Source organism: Pristiophorus japonicus, chromosome 31 (assembly GCF_044704955.1).
Source record: "Pristiophorus japonicus isolate sPriJap1 chromosome 31, sPriJap1.hap1, whole genome shotgun sequence".
NCBI lineage: Eukaryota > Metazoa > Chordata > Chondrichthyes > Pristiophoridae > Pristiophorus > Pristiophorus japonicus.
The window spans coordinates 7,560,976-7,576,829 of NC_092007.1; positions in this window are offsets into that span (position 1 = coordinate 7,560,976).

The following is a 15,854-nucleotide window of genomic DNA, read 5'->3' on the forward strand; positions in this document are numbered from 1 at the left end:
AGGCCAAATGAATACTGGGGGAAATCGCTGGAAGCTGAAGTTCAGCGAGTTCATGTGGAGCACATATATAGTTCATACACCAGGACGCCACCGATAATGATGAAAGTGCTCCTCAATGGCATCCCAGTATCAATGGAGCTAGACACGGGGGCCAGCCAGTCCCTGATAAGTATCAAACAGTTCGAAAAGTTGTGGGTATCCAAGGCCAGGAGGCCAAAATTATTGCCGATTGACGCACAGCTACGGACATATACTAAGGAGATCATCCCGGTGATAAACAGCGCCACGGTAGTCGTGACCCACAAAGATTCGGAGAATAGGTTGCCACTCTGGATTGTCCTGGGGACGGTCCCGCACTACTTGGGAGGAGTTGGCTTGCTGTCATGAACTGGAAATGGGGCGATGTCAATGCAATTTCTTCTCTGGAGCGAGTATCATGCTCACAGGTCCTGGACAAATTTGACTCATTATTTCAACCTGGCATTGGCACTTTCATGGGGGCCAAGGTAGTGATTCACATAAACCTGGATGCCAGGCCAGTGTACCACAAGGCCAGAGTGGTGCCGTACATGATGTAGGAAAAGATAGAAGGCGAATTGGACCGCCTGCTGAGGGAAGGCATCATTTCGCCAGTCGAATTCAGTGACTGGGCGAGCCTGATTGTGCCGGTGCTCAAGGTGGATGGGTTGGTCAGGATATGTAGTGATTACAAGGCCACCATCAATCAGGTGTCACTCCAAGACCAGTACCCGCCACCGAGAGTGGAGGACCTCTTTGCGACGCTGTCAGGTGGCAAACTTTTTTCAAAATTGGACCTGACCTCGGCTTACATGACCCAGGAGCTGGCAAGTGAGTCGAAAAAGCTGACCACCATCACGACACACAAGGGGTTGTTTGAGTACAACAGATATCCGTTTGGGATTCGCTCGGCCGCCGCAATCTTTCAGTCGAGTCCAAGGACGGTGGTTTTTCAAGACGACATCCTCATCATGGGTTGCAATACTGAAGAACATCTCCACAACCTGGAGGAGGTGCTACGCAGACTGGACCGGGTAGGGCTGCGACTGAAAAAGGCGAAGTGCGTCTTCCTAGCTCAAGAGGTAGAATTCCTGGGGAGGAAGGTAGCAGCAGACGGATCATACCTACTGCGTCCAAAACGGAAGTGATCCAGAGAGCACCCAGAGCCCGTAACACAATGGAGCTGCGTTCGTTCCTGGGGCTCCAGAACTATTTCGGTAACTTTCTTCCCAAATTGAGCATGCTATTAGAGCCGCTACAAGTGCTCCTACGCAAAGGTCACGAATGGGTGTGGGGGGACAGCTAGGAAAGGGCTTTTGATAGAGCATGCAATTTGTTCTGCTCCAACAAACTTAACGTTATATAACCCGTGTAAGAAACTTGTTTTAACGTGTGATGCGTCGTCCGGGGTTGGGTGTGTGTTGCAGCATGTGAATGCCAAGGATCAGTTACAGCCAGTAGCTTATGCCTCCAGAAGTCTGTCCCAGGCAGAAAGCAGCTACGGGATGGTAGAAAAGGAAGCGTTTGCATGTGTTTATGCAGTAAAAAAAAAAGTGCACCAGTACCTGTTTGGCAGGAAATTTGAGCTGGAGTCAGATCACAAATCCCTAATGTCCCTTTTGGCTGACAACCAAGGCCATAAATGCAAATGCATCGGCCCGCATACAGAGGTGGGCACTCACGTTAGCCGCCTATGACTACACAAAGCGGCACAGACCGGGCACTGAAAACTGCACCGATGCATTCAGCAGGCTCCCACTAGCCACCACTGAGGGGGCAACTGAGCATGCTGCTGAGATGGTCATGGCTGTTGAAGCCTTCGAAAGCGAAGGCTCACCTGTGACAGCCCGTCAGATTAAAGTCTGGACAAATAGAGATCCACTACTGTCTTTAGTTAAGAAATGTGTCCTGAATGGCGACTGGGCAGCCACGTATGGGGCATGCCCTGAGGAATTTAAACCATTTCATAGGCGCAAGTATGAACTCTCGATTCAGGCCGATTGCCTACTATGGGGAAACCGAGTAGTCATGCCCCAGATGGGCAGAGAGGTGTTTATCAGAGAACTTCACAATGAGCACCCGGGCATTGTCATGATGAAGGCAATTGCCAGGTCACACGTTTGGCGGGCAGGGATAGATGCAGACCTGGAACTTTGTGTTCGCAGATGCAACACATGTGCCCAGCTGGGCAACGCACCCAGGGAAGCCCCCCTTAGCCCCTAGTCCTGGCCCGCCAAGCCATGGTCACGCATCCATGTGGACAATGCAGATCCTTTCATGGGAAAATGTTTTTGGTTGTAGTAGACACCGACTCCAAATGGATCGAGTGTGACATTTTAAATTCAAGCACATCCTCTGCCACAGTAGAAAGTCTATGGGCAATGTTCGCCACCCATGGTCTACCGGATGTCTTGGTCAGCGACAATGGCCCGTGCTTCACAAGCATTGAATTCCAGGACTTTATGGCAGGCAGTGGAATCAACCATGTCAGAACGGCACCGTTCAAGCCGGCCTCAAACGGCCAGGCAGAACGAGCAGTGCAGATAATCAAACAGGGGATGCTCAGAATCGAAGGGGGTTCCCTACAAAGCCGCTTATCACGCCTCCTGTTGGCCAATAGATCCCGACCACACTCGCTCACAGGGGTTCCACCCGCAGAGCTGCTAATTAAAAGGACGCTCAAAACCAGGTTATCCCTTGTAGACCCCACCATGAAATAAATTGTTGAGAGCAGGCGTCAGTCACAATGTGACTACCATGACAGGAATGCGAGGGTGCGATGTATTGATGTCAATGACACTGTCTTTGTCCTCAACTACGCTGCAGGGCCCAAATGACTTGCAGGCACTGTGATTGCCAAAGAGGGGAATAGGATTCTGGTAGTTAAACTTACCAATGGACAAATCTGCCGCAATTACCTGGATCAAACTAAAAGGAGGTTCAGCAACCTCGTAGAAGAAGCAGAGGAAGAACACGACGTAGAGTTTACTCCACCACAGGTGACCGAACACCGCAACCAAGTGGAGGAGAGCCCAGTCACTGTGAGCAGTCTGGACAGGCCTGCGGCACCGCAAACAGCAGACACTCAGGTCAGCGCCCAACAACCGGAGCCCCAACTCAGGCGCTCTACAAGGGAGCGTAAACCACCAGAGAAACTTAACCTGTGATCCCAATAAGACTTTGCCGGGGAGGTGATATCATATATTCAACTATCATTGTAATCCATGTATAAACTGACCTAAGTTGTACACCATGAGAACATTGACCACTAGGTGGAGAACTTGTGGGAGACACTCCTAACCTGGACTTCCAGGTATAAAAAGGGAAGCTCCACCCACCTTCATCACTTGAGGTCTTGGTAATGAAGGTTACTGGTCACAGAGTGACCTTCTCTCAAGTATGGGCCTTGTGTGCATTTATACTGTACAGTAAGGACTTATCAGCTTGCTTTGCAGCTTGTATATATTAGCTGCTTGTGGCTGCACTCTGGTGCATCACTCTGGTCCCAGGGACGCAGCATACAGCTTTGGGTAGCTCACTGGACCTGTGTGCTCCCGATTGGTGTTTGCCCGCTGCATTGGCTGTATGCAGTTGAAATCCTACATCGCACAACGTTTCATTACTTATTGTGAATAACCTGTAGCTCCGATCACAATCGCCTGACTTTTCCTTGCTTATTGCATGTACACAACTCTGATCATCAATTACACATTTTATATCTAACTCACAGTTGCTATTACATTGCTTGAGTGTGTGGAACTGTCCCTTTAAGTGTGGTGGGTTGTAGGCCTCTAAGAGAGCCTTGCTTTCTTTACCCCAATCCCCTTCTCCGTTTGGTGCCACGTGTTGCTCTATCAGCGCTGCCCCTCGTGGTCTGGCCACCGCCATCTTTTTCTTCAGCGCATCACCTCGTAGTTCGGGTGCCATCTTTCCTCCATCCACGATGTCGACTGCGATGATCCTCTTCTCCCCGGGTTCTGCCACCGAAGCTAGGGAGTTGTCTTTGGATCCGATTTTCTTCCTCCGGAGTCCTGCCACTGGAGCCCTGAAGGTGCGTTCGGGTCATCTCAGCTGGATCATCTCCACGCAGTTGGTCTGTGTCTCGCGTGCTGCTCTCTGGTGCTGGATCCAACCTCAGGTGAGGGCTTGCTTTGCTTCTGAGCGCAGAGGATGTCAATCGCTGGAGGGGTGAAGTCTTCCCACTTCCAATGGATCTTCTCCATCCACCTTCTTACGAATAGCGTTGGTCCATCACCTGCAACAATTCAGAGGTAACTTGTGCACTGCACCATCTTGAAGTACCTTTACACCTGCCCGACCAACGATTGGGATAAGTTCATCGGTGTAGGTGCGCAGCTTTGCCTGAATCGGGACCAACTTGGGTTATTCAGCTTGATTGTCCCATAGCCTCTCAAAGGCTTCTTGATTCATTACCGACTGGCTCGCGCCCGTGTCTACTTTCATGAAGACTGGAATGCTATCTATCTCGGCTTCCATCCTCAATGGGGAACACTCGGTGATGCAGGTAAACATGCTATATACTCTGTCGTGGGGCTGAGCTGCCTCTCTGCCTATCGTTTCATAATCCGCGCTGGATTCCTGGCCATCTGCAGACTCTTCATCGACACAGTGAGTCGTATTTCTCTTACACATTCGCTGGAGGTGGCCCTTTGTGCTGCAGCCTTTGCATACATAGTCTTTAAAACGGCACTGATAAGCCCTGTCATTCCCTCCACAACGCCTGCATGGGGCTACTCGTTAGCCCTCCTCGGCAGACTCTGAGTTAAGGGACTCGGAGGTCCTGTTCTCTTCCCTGAGTAGGTTCGCGTTCTACAGTCCAGCCTCTAAAAGGCACCACTCTGCACAGTACTTGCTGGGTTTGAGTCCTGAGGATGAATTATCTGCCGAGAGCCGCAGATCGAGGTCATGAATGCCTGACTCACAGAGATGGCCTTCTGCAGTGTGACTGTGGTATCTGCCGACAGTAGCTTATGAAGAAGGCCCTCATGGCCGATTCCAATGACAAAAATGTCCCGCAGTGCTTTGGTAAGGTGGTCGCCGAAATCACATGGTGCCGCCAGCCTCCTGAGGTCTACAGTGTATTTCGCGATTTCCTGGCCTTTGAACCAGTCTCTGGCTGTGAGGATGCTCTCCTTGGGCTTGAGTTGCTCATGGATCAGTGTTACGAGCTCCTCATACATCTTGGTTGTTGTCTTCGCTGGTGCCAGCAAGTCCCTGACGAGGCCCACAACTGGTTAGCAGGATAGCTCTGCGCTTGCCAGCCAGTGTGGCCGGGTTGTCTCCTGCCAGGTCGTTTGCTGTGAGGAAATGGTCGAGCCTCTCCACAAAGGCGTCCCCATCACCATCGGCGAACTGCTGCAACATACCAAGGGTAGCCATTTTCGCGTGAAAGTCCGTAATCTCGTCGCCAATTGTTATGTCCTTGAATGCTCAGATAACGACTCCACGAGGCAATGTGTTGTACTTGAACTGTAGTGCCCTTAGTCCTTTATTGCTAACTGCAGAGTGAGGATCACACATGGTGGCCTGCCTTTTATACTAAGCCAGACACACATGTACAGGGAACCTACAAGTGTCCCGCTGCTGTGCCTATGGTGGTACACCTTGTGATAGTACAAACAATAGCCATGTAGGATATGTTGTGTATGGAGAAAGAGTCAGAATGAACACTGAGCTCAAAGTAAAGTGTGACCGTAGTCTTTTATTGCAGGTCTCCAGAGTGCCTCTCCAACCTGTGAAGCCTTCTTAAATACCTGTGCTCCCAAGGGATTATGGGATCCCTTGGGACTCCGGGGAATGAGCCCTCTGGTGGCTGTACAGAGTAAATACAAATCCACATATATAACAGGATACATGACAACTTCCCTTTCATAAATCCATGCTGACTCTGCCTGACCGAATTATGTTTTTCCAAATGTCCTGCTACTGCTTCTTTAATAACAGACTCAAACATTTTCCCAACCATAGATGTTAGGCTAACTGGTCTATGGTTTCCCGCTTTTTGTCTGCCTCTTTTTTTTAAATAGTTTTTCCAATCTGCTGGGACCTCCCCAGAATCCAGGGAATTTTGGTAAATTACAACCAATGTATCCACTATCTCTGCCGCAACTTCTCTTAAGACTGTAGAATTTACCAATATCTCGCAAAGATTCCAGGTACCTTTCCCCAACAGAGGAGAAGAATTCCTTTCTGGGCTTTTAAAATGAGTTTAAAGGGGCAGATGAAGCCTGCGGGGGATAAAAGGGGATGCATTCATGGAGAACCCCCCCACCCACCAGTGTTTGGACTCATAGGAAAGGGAATTCAAAATGGACCTAAATTACAGAAGCTTGAGATCCCCTAAACATCTATGGGAAGGAGCATATCAATTTTAAGATTTTACAACATTTTGGCTGCAAAAAAAAGAGTTACCAAATAAAGGAGGTGAGGCCAAATTCATGTATTAAAGACCCCAGACTGTCTGGGGGAACTATTCACCCTCTAAGAGATAATCGAATTACCCAATCAAGCACAATGGAAATCATGGTCAAGAAACTGGACAATTCTAAAACAATGCAAAACCAGTGATAGCACATTCTCACACCCTAATCGAGTTACTGCTGACAAAGGAGACATTTGAAAATCAGTGGACAGTACAGTTTAAACAGAGCCCAAGAGATTTGATGGGAGATAACGGAGCCTTTTTTTGGAATATATCTATCCCCCAGTTTTACAAGGAAAGACCAGCGAGGAGCAGCACGCAAACTAGCAGAACTCAAAACTAGCAGGACACAGACTTGAACAGCAGAACACAGACAGACACAAGCAGCCGGAGCTGGGGAGTGAAGAAATGGAGCAGTGAAGGAAACTACAAGAAATCATCAAGGACCGACCGAGCACGAGGCCCACGAAATGGAAGGTTGTCAGCAACCAAATTGACAACCCGGGCTACCACAACCAGCGAAACGACCAACCAAAACCAACTCAGCAAAAACCGAAGAATCGACCTTTACAATCTACTTCGGAACGACCAACGAGTGAGAAATTACCAAAAGGCACTAACTAAAACTATTCCTAACCAAAGAAAGTGGGTACTTACCCCATACATCCAAAACGCAACTTACTGCATCAACGGACGCACCCCAACCGAAGACTACGCAGTCCGAAGTCCTCTCCTCCGACCGGGGTACGACTCGCCTAGAAGGCCAAGTGCAGCGAACCCCGAAACCGCGATTCACCGGCAACTGTCAAAAAGGGGATTGGTGAGCATGGCCCCTGAACCCACCGAGCTATAACTTAGTTAGTTGGGGGAGGGAGGGAGGCTGGGATAACTTGTGTAAATGTATCTGCATTCTCCTCTTTACCCCATTTAGAGTTTAAGCTGTATTCTTTTCCCCACAGGCTGCAATATTCAATGTGTTGTACCCCTCAGTGTGTATTGGTCTGTGTGTGTTATTAAAGGTGTACCTTTTTACTTCTTTTTAAACACAATAAAGCCATACCTGCTTCCTACCTTGAAACTGATTGTCTGTCACAGTCCCTTCATAATTCCAGTGTCTAGAACCAAGGGTGTGGGAGCGATTCGGAACTGCTCATATAAGGTCAGAAGGGAAAGCTGACCCCCTGCAAACCACCCCTTACAAGACCCTAGGATGCAAGCCATCAGGTCCAGGGGATTTATCCGCCTTTAGTCCCATTATCTTACTGAGTACCACCTCCTTCGTGAGTGTGATTGTGTTAAGTTCCTCCCCCCCCCCCCCCCATAGCCCCTTGACTATACACTGTTGGGGTATTGTTAGTGCCCTCTACCATAAAGACCGATACAAAATATTTGTTCAGAGTTTCTGCCAACTCCATGTTCCCCATTACTAATTTCCCGGTCTCGTCCTCTAAGGGACCAACATTTACTTTAGCCACTCTTCCTTTTTATATACCTATAGAAACTCTTGCTATCTGTGTTTATATTTCGTGCTAATTTACTTTCATAGTCTATCTTCCCTGCACATGCAGGAGGAGCATCTCACTTCTCAGCCGCCTGAGAGGATCTCCAACCAGCTGTTCAAATTACACCTTAATGACAGGTTTTGGTACGAGTGTCCTCGTGGACAGACCTTAACAGTGACATGATTGGTTGTACCAACACATGATCGAAAACCTATTTGTTCCCTTCTTCCAAGTATCACTTGCCTTATATTGTTATGTGGTTATATTAGTTTCTCTTTGGATTTTCTTTATTGCTCCCTTGAGCCCGAGGTCAACGAGTGGTCATCTTGTGTATGTGTGGTTTTAAATATACCTCCTGTTAGCGTGAATGTTTTTCTGGAAGAATCACTCGCCACTCTGGGTAGGTTCCAATTTCAAAACTGTCTTTATTACACCGATGGGGAGGAAGCCTCTGGGTTACTCCAGGCACTTCTCTCCACCGAACAAAGGAATTCATCGATACTTATGTTTTACAACAGTTTGCTACAGCTACACAGCCTACTTCAGCTGGACACAATCCAATCATAACGAGTACAGATTACAAATCGATTCCTCTGGGCCAATGGAGTTGCTCCCCCCCACCCCCCCCCCCCCAGTCACCAGGGTACTGCGTGGTCATCTCATGCCCTCGTGGTGTTCTCCAGACCCCCTTATCTCTACTGTCCTTGGGTTCTGCCTGAGCCTAGATTTCTTAATACAATTACAGAGTCCCATTCTGTACCATTGGGCAGAGACATTTGGTCTGGGTTTCAGAATGTGCTAATTTGGACTTAATTGTGTGTGCCTGTGTGAGAAACACAGTTGTATCAGTTACCGAGGAATGTGGTCAAATCAGCCAGTTGAGTTCCCCTGATGCTTTGCAGAATCTCTGGCAGCCATTTTATATCTAGCAGCCATTTTATACATACGTACATACATATACCCTGCAGGTGCCTTTGCCTTCGGAAGCACCTTACAACACCTCCTGTTTAGCCAGCTCAGGGCCTTCACAATAGCCAGATAACATCTTTGATTATCAATCTTGCCCTTACGAACCCTCCTTTTGGCCCCAAGATAGGCCAATGTACCTTCCCCTCATTATTTCATCCAAAGGGCAAAGTGATATTGTCAACTTAATCCATCCCTCTGGGTGACCAATCCCTTACTTTCGGATGGCTTTTCATATCTCTTTCCCGTTACACACCATTTACCCGTTTTACAGATTTTTCCTTAGATACTAAAGGTTTAGTTTCTTCTAAGGCTTTTATGATGGCCTGAGCTATGGCTTTCCTTGCCCGTCATTTACATCTCCAACATAATTCAATGAACAATACCACTAAAACTACACATTGCACAATCACCAATACATGGGATGTTATTCTTATCCAGGGGTGCATGTGCACGTTTAGTCCAAAGTTGCAAAGCCTTGTATACCAGGGTTGATTTGCCAACATTTCTTTAGTGTCCTTCTGGAGTTTGTCGAATTTCGTCATCAGGATGATGTACTTCTGCCGTTGTTCATGGATGTCCTGTTCCAACTTAGTTTGTTCTTCACCTAAGTTTGGATATATGTCGTCCTTATGGTTCCTTGAAACCTTTATACCCTGCTTTGATAGTGTCCACTGCTGTCCCATTGACAGACTCTTCTTTCAATTCCGGATATATGATATATTTTTGAATATCGACAACTTCTTTTGGCGTAAAACAGAAATTGGTGGTCATGATAAGGCAGTGGGTAACTCCCCCCACTGTCATGTTGACCGTCGTGATGTTCACACACTGTCCTCCCTTTCCTTGTGAGGATCCTGTCATTTCGGAGTCCAGTGTCAACGGTGTGACACTCAACACACATCCTTCTGTTCGGCCATATCCAGAGTCGTTGTTATTGAGGTCTGGGTGCTCTCGGCATAAAACAACTTGATTATTCTTCTAACAATTTTAAATATAGACACCTTTGGTATTGTTTCCCTTTTTAATTATGTACTGATGCAATTTGTGATACCGCACATGGGTCTGATTCCTTATTTCTCCTATATTGCTTACTTGGTACGATGTATTTCCCTTTGTCATGTCGTATTGTGGTATTGATAACACAAACCCTATCATATTCTGATGTCCAATTACACACCTGTTCTTTGGGACCCAGGCATTGCTATTCATCTGGACCTCACAGGCTTGGGTGTCATTCTTGCCCAATGTCCATTCAGCAAATACCTCATTGGTTATCCAATCTGGCACCATCCCATTTGGAGTTCTAGGTTATGTTCTACCGTATCGAGCATCCAAGCCCCATATCTCGGCCTCCATTCATATACTCAGTTTGTCCAGCCTGGTTTACCAAATTTATTATTTTTTCATGGTCCAGCAATGTATGGACAACCTGTAGCAGTTCCCGTTCCGACCCATCCCCTAGCTGGGTCTGCATTTTCTCATTATCATCTCCCCTTTCCAGCAGTCCTTTTAGGGTCTGTGTGAGGGTGATGACCTGCTCTTCTATTATTTGAAGATCTGTTGTATTAACTGTTGCAACGCCCGCCGTGTATCCTGCGCCCACCATTTCTAATATTCCCCTCTTTCCTCCCATCTTTCCTGTTTTTCTTCAGCTTTTTTACGTTGAACTTCATAGTCTTGGATTCGGGCCCCTCAAGGGCTCTTAGGGTTAAGTTTATTAGTTTTCTTACTGCAAAACAGGGGGTTGGTTATAACCGTTAGGTTTAACAAAACCGTAATTACCCTTTGACTTACTCCGAAGTGGATTTTGTCTTTAGTCCTTTTCATTACTAATCCTCCGCTTGCCCAGCATCATGTTTGGGCATCCTGGGGGTTCTGGAGTCGTTGTGGTTGGAGCTATTGTGGTGGTTGGATCTCTATTTGACACACAAACATTCCCCATAAGGAACCATTACCGCATTGTGAGGTTACATCTTACCCACACACACTTGTGTAGATTTCCTTGGTCCAAGCTATTCATACATGTCCATAATTGGTTCTGCCATGAGTGTCCCTTATCTGGGCTTGTCCATTTTACTTCAAGTTGCCCCCTTTGGCATTTTCCGCAAAAGATTGAGTTTGTAGTGGAAATATTTTCTTGATAGCTGTCTGGGCACCTTATTGCTGGGTCGTGGTATAAGGTGGTGTTACCCATGTATTCCTCCTACTAGGACTAAGGTCCTGTAAAACACAACATGTTTTCCCGGTTGCCACAGGTCAATTAGGGTCTCATGTTACACACAACCTTTTAACTGTGTCTAATATTTTCACCGTCAGATTCCGCCTATTGACACGCAGGCACACGTGTCGCTTACCATTATTACCTGATGAGAGCCTGTCCATTTTGGTGAGAATCCTGGCTTTTTGGGGTTTATTTTTACCATTATCTTGCTCCCAACCTGTGGTATCTGAGCCTTTTGTTCCTTGGTGCCAGTTTCCACGTCCTTGATCACATGCTGATTCCTGGTGTGCGCCTTCGAATCATGTAATTGTTTACATAATTCCATCACAAATCTCCTTACTCACTAGGGTCCGACGTCATCACTCCCAGTTACTCGAACCTCAGGTAATCTCATTCCCCTTCCTGTCATTAGTTCGAAAGGCATGAGTCCAGTGGTCCGGTTTGGGGTCGCCCTTAACTTCATTAAAATCTGGGGTGGCATATCTACCCATCCCTTTCCTGTCTCGTCGATCACCTTGACCAATGCGTTCTTCAGGGTCCTATTCGTTTGTTCTACTAATCCGGATGATTCCAGATGATAGGGGATATGGAATTTCTGCCTGATTCCTAGTAGGGCGCATGCTTGTTTCATTACTTTACCCGTGAAGTGTGTACCCTGATCTGAATCTATCTGTAGGGACATTCCCCACCTAGGTAACATTTCTTCTGCTAATATTCTAGCCACCGTCTCAGCTGAGCAATTTCTAGTTGCGAATGCTTCTACCCATTTTGTGAATTGATCTATTATAACCAAACAATACGTTTTTCCCTGGTGATTAGGCAGTGGGCCCGTGAAGTCTATCTGCAGGTTTTCCCATGGTCCCTTTGGTTGGGGTTGGTGTCCCATTCTGACCTTTGTTTTTCCACCTGGGTTATGCTTTACACATGTTAAGCACTTCCTGCAGTAATTTTCTCTCTCTCTTCCCATTCCCTTCCACCACCAGCATCGGGACATTGAGCTCGTCATGCTGGTCTTACCTGTATGCGCATACCCGTGGTATATACTCAATAGATTTTGTCGTTTGTACTCTGGGGCTACCACATTACAATCTTTCCTCCAGATTCCGTCCACACCTTGTTTAGCTCCCTGTCTTTTCCATTCATCTTTTTCCTGCTGTAGGGTTGCCTCCTGTACTTTAAACACATTTACTTCTTCCAGTCCAAGCGCACAGGTGCTTATTTTAGCCCATAGGCCCCCTGCTTCTGCCGCTCGCTTTGCTGCCTCATCCGCCCATGAATTCCCTTGCTGATGTCTGTCAGTGATTTTCTTATGGGCTTTGATCTTTATTATTGCACATTCCTGGGGCTGGAGGGAAGCCTTTACCAGTTCCTTAACTATGTTCTCGTGTCGAATTGGTCCTCCCTCAATGTCATATAAATTCGCCGACTCCAGGCTATCACCCCAAACGCATATCGGCTGTCTGTATATATATATATATATATATATTTACCCATTTGAGGGTTTCCGTTAGGGTGACTGATTTGGCCACTTGGGCCGAGAGGCTCCCTTCTAACTGCCCTACTTCCCGTGATGGCCTTTCACCATGTACTACCACCCACCCCATTCGGAGCATTCTGTCGATGTACCGACTGGACCCATCTACGTAAAGGTCCATGCCGCTCCCTTGAGTGGCTCTTCCTTTATCGAACTACTTTCCTCTGACCCCTCTATCGGGTTACGTTCATGATCCGTAATGATCCAACCTGCGGGGTTGTTACCGCTATCTTTTACTATTGTTACTGTGTCGCTCGGGGGTAATAGTACCGCCTCCCACGTCGCCCTTCTTGCATCTGACACTGTTCTCAGTTCCCCGTGTTTAGTAGCTCTACCAGGCAGGGTATGTTGTGTATATAGGATAATTTGCCCTGACATTACTATGGGTCACTAATTCTGACTGCCCAGGCTGTGTAGTCCAGAGCGGCAACACATCTAGATAATCCTGCAGCTACAGGTTGTTGCTTAATGGAGTAATACGCCACCGGTTGTTGCCTGTCCCCATGTTGCTGGGTCACCACCGTATTATAGTGGTTTTTGCTGTGGTGATTATAAATGTGGAAGGGCTTATTCTGATCTGGTAGTCCCAGAGCGGGAGCACACATAAGGGCTTGTTTCAGCTGTTGAAACACTGCTTCTTGTTCGGAGCTACAGTCTACTGGCTCTTGGGAGGGCTTTCCCCTTTTACCAAATCTTGTATGGGCTGAGCCATTTCCGCATATCCCGGGATAAAGTTCCGACAGTAATTAAACAGTCCTAATACCTGTCTGACTCCCTTTACGGTCCCTGGCATCGTCCTGATGGCCTCCGTCCTATCCTCGGGCATCTGCCTTTTCCCTTGTGTTACTATGTACCCTAGGTACGTGACTTGGCCCTTTCCTATCTGGGCCTTTTTTGGGTTAGTTTTCAGCCCCGCCTGTTGTCGGGCCCCGAGCACCGTGGTCAATGCCAGCACGTGCTGTTCCTCCGTGGTGGACGCTAAAAGAATGTCGTCCACATATTGTGAGAGGGTACTTCCTTTCCCTACATCTATTGGCATCTTGACTGACTCGGGCCTTACCACCCCACAGTCCTGTTTGTGTTGGGTCCACAGGGCAGGGTATAACTGACATATATTTCCCCAGGTGCCCTTTGTTTCCCACTCGGGATCTATTGGATGGATCCCAGCCACCCGCTGCTGCTGATGGCCTGGGTGGTTAAATTTACAGTGAGTTTGGTGCTTGTCTCCCCAGATTACTCAGTTACACTGGGGGTCTATTAGAAACATAGAAACATAGAAAATAGGTGCAGGAGTAGGCCATTCGGCCCTTCTAGCCTGCACCACCATTCAATGAGTTCATGGCTGAACATTCAACTTCAGTACCCCATTCCTGCTTTCTCACCATACCCCTTGATCCCCCTAGCAGTAAGGACTTCATCTAACTCCTTTTTGAATATATTTAGTGAATTGGCCTCAACAACTTTCTGTGGTAGAGAATTCCACAGGTTCACCACTCTCTGGGTGAAGAAGTTCCTCCGCATCTCGGTCCTAAATGGCTTACCCCTTATCCTCAGACTGTGACCCCTGGTTCTGGACTTCCCCAACATTGGGAACATTCTTCCTGCATCTAACCTGTCTAACCCCGTCAGAATTTTATATGTTTCTATGAGGTCCCCTCTCATTCTTCTGAACTCCAGTGAATACAAGCCCAGTTGATCCAGTCTTTCTTGATAGGTCAGTCCCGCCATCCCGGGAATCAGTCTGGTGAACCTTCGCTGCACTCCCTCAATAGCAAGAATGTCCTTCCTCAGGTTAGGAGACCAAAACTGTACACAATACTCCAGGTGTGGCCTCACCAATGCCCTGTACAACTGTAGCAACACCTCCCTGCTCCTGTACTCAAATCCCCTTGCTATGAAGGCCAACATGCCATTTGCTTTCTTAACCGCCTGCTGCACCTGCATGCCAACCTTCAATGACTGATGTACCATGACACCCAGGTCTCTTTGCACCTCCCCTTTTCCTAATCTGTCACCATTCAGATAATAGTCTGTCTCTCTGTTTTTACCACCAAAGTGGATAACCTCACATTTATCCACATTATACTTCATCTGCCATGCATTTGCCCACTCACCTAACCTATCCAAGTCGCTCTGCAGCCTCACAGCATCCTCCTCGCAGCTCACACTGCCACCCAACTTAGTGTCATCCGCAAATTTGGAGATACTACATTTAATCCCCTCATCTAAATCATTAATGTACAGTGTAAACAGCTGGGGCCCCAGCACAGAACCTTGCGGTACCCCACTAGTCACTGCCTGCCATTCTGAAAAGTACCCATTTACTCCTACTCTTTGCTTCCTGTCTGACAACCAGTTCTCAATCCATGTCAGTACACTACCCCCAATCCCATGTGCTCTAACTTTGCACATCAATCTCTTGTGTGGGACCTTGTCGAACGCCTTCTGAAAGTCCAAATATACCACATCAACTGGTTCTCCCTTATCCACTCTACTGGAAACATCCTCAAAAAATTCCAGAAGATTTGTCAAGCATGATTTCCCTTTCACAAATCCATGCTGACTTGGACCTATCATGTCACCTCTTTCCAAATGCACTGCTATGACATCCTTAATAATTGATTCCATCATTTTACCCACTACCGATGTCAGGCTGACCGGTCTATAATTCCCTGTTTTCTCTCTCCCTCCTTTTTTAAAAAGTGGGGTTACATTGGCTACCCTCCACTCCATAGGAACTGATCCAGAGTCAATGGAATGTTGGAAAATGACTGTCAACGCATCCACTATTTCCAAGGCCACCTCCTTAAGTACTCTGGGATGCAGTCCATCAGGCCCTGGGGATTTATCGGCCTTCAATCCCATCAATTTCCCCAACACAATTTCCCGGCTAATAAGGATTTCCCTCAGTTCCTCCTCCTTACTAGACCCCCCGACCCCTTTTATAACCGGAAGGTTGTTCGTGTCCTCCTTCGTGAATACCGAACCAAAGTACTTGTTCAATTGGTCCGCCATTTCTTTGTTCCCTATTTCCCTTAATGTTTCTATTCATAATATGGTGCCTTCAGGATTGGGGCAGCACCAAAACTGGGTGGTTAGTATTATCCCCTGTACTTCCAATAGGACAATTTCACTTAAAGTTGCCTTTCTGTTACCTCCTCCCTCTCC